Raw genomic sequence first — 2030 nt, 5'->3', positions numbered from 1 at the left:
AAATTATGGGTAACGCGTAGTCGGGTGTTTCATACAGAATTCAGCTGTTAACTGTTTTTGTGCCTAAATTGTGAATTCTGTATTAAATACTCGACTAAGACATACCACGAAGAATGACTTTTGTTCAATTACTGACAGAATGCAGTAATACAGAAAAGATCATCCGAGCGATCGAGAAGATATAATATGAAATCAATATAACTGAGGTAGCCATTGTATTCAACCAAATAATAATAATAATAATAACAACAACAACATTTGAATGAGGTAGAGATTAACAATTGAAAACCCCACACAAGACGATATCCGCAGTCTACAGGCTTTAATAATACACCATGAAGAGAATTTCCTAGAGAAATCTAGGATGGCACAGAGCACGTCCCCCAGAAAGGACAGCAAATGCGATTAGTTTCCTCCCAAACGACTCCCACCATCCACTCCAGGGGAACAGTTGTTATAAATGATGGCTTGATTGCCTTGGGGCTTCTCTCAGCCCCCGTTCTCCTTCGGAGCATTTAGGGATGATGGGTCAAACCCCAAGGTGGAACGGAAGACGATGAGGTCGTTTGCTATGGTACTGGCGTGCAATCAGTACAGTAGCCACAGGCAGTGTAAGTGTAATTTAAAGGGACAACAACAACAACAACAACAAATGCAGCCATTTCTAGTCCACTGCAGGACAAAGTCCTCACACTATTCTGTCTTATTTCTCTTCCACTTGTTATGATAAAGTTTCTATAGTTTATATAGAAAATATTTATTTTAATGTTGTTACTTTTCTTAAAATATTTTATTTGTCCTGTTTTCTTTCCTCACTGGGCTATTTTCCCTGTTGGGGCCCCCCGGCTTTATAGCATCCTGCTTTTCCAACTAGGGTTGTAGCTTAGCAAGTAAAAATAAATAATAATAATAATAATAATAATAATAATAATATCTTTATTTGGGTCTGGGACTTGGTCAGTTTTCATCACCATGCAGTCCAGTGCAGATTAGTGATGGTGGGAGACTTTTGTTTGATCGCTCACAGCAAACCGACATAGTATGGGTAGCCCTGACTAGTGAAGCTTTGCTGATCATGGCGATAGGCAAACCTTTAACCACGTTAAAGTATCACCACTAGGAAAAAGGAATTTGAATGGAAACAGCTGCGAATTACTTTACCAATTATCCTGATTAAATTTCAATTTAAAAAATATGTTAAGTTTCTTTATTAGCCTCATATAACCTTCTAATAGAATCTCACAGCATCAGAGTTCTCTATACACCATTTGGTTCTAAAAGTAGCCTACCCGACAATTTGTCAGTGTTTAGTTGGGGACAAAGATGCAGTTTTCTTAATAAATTTGTAGGATGGTCAATTGCAACATTTTTGCATCTTACGAGTTGTTCCTACACACACACACACACACACACACACACACACACACACACACAAACCCTGCTTTTCGGTCATTCCAATAGAAATGGGTAAATTCTCTAAATTCTACAAAAGTCATCGTACAGCCATTTGCATGATATCCAGCGCAAAGCTCACCTTGTCTGAAAAACTGAGCCATAAAAAAGTCATCTAAATAAATAACATAAATATACAATTAGACAATCGAGCAGACAATTCGTTATCACAAAAACACAACATTCCAAACAGCACAAACAATAACCTTAAAAAAAACTGCACGTAAGTCGGGGGAGCGATCTGGCTTCGGGCAATACTACTAAAACACAGCTTTGAGAACTCTAATCCGCAGAATTAAGAGAAACTTGAGTAAATTCTTGCTTATCGCTGAGATATAAGTATGAAGGCTTATGGAGAGATTTAACCCTCGGTTTTCTCGTAGTGGATAAAGGGATAGACCAGCACAAGAGGAGTCACTCACTCACACTCACACACACACACACACACACACACAGAGAGAGAGAGAGAGAGAGAGAGAGAGAGAGAGAGAGAGAGAGAGAGAGAGAGATATTTTCCCCGTACGCAGAAGACTATTTCAATTCCACTTGGCTAATTGGAGTAGTTTATAGAGAACTAT

The sequence above is a fragment of the Palaemon carinicauda genome, chromosome 21 (genome assembly GCF_036898095.1).
Source record: "Palaemon carinicauda isolate YSFRI2023 chromosome 21, ASM3689809v2, whole genome shotgun sequence".
NCBI classification, from domain to species: Eukaryota; Metazoa; Arthropoda; class Malacostraca; order Decapoda; family Palaemonidae; genus Palaemon; species Palaemon carinicauda.
The sequence above is the reverse complement of the archived record's forward strand: the minus strand, read 5'-3'. Positions refer to the sequence as shown.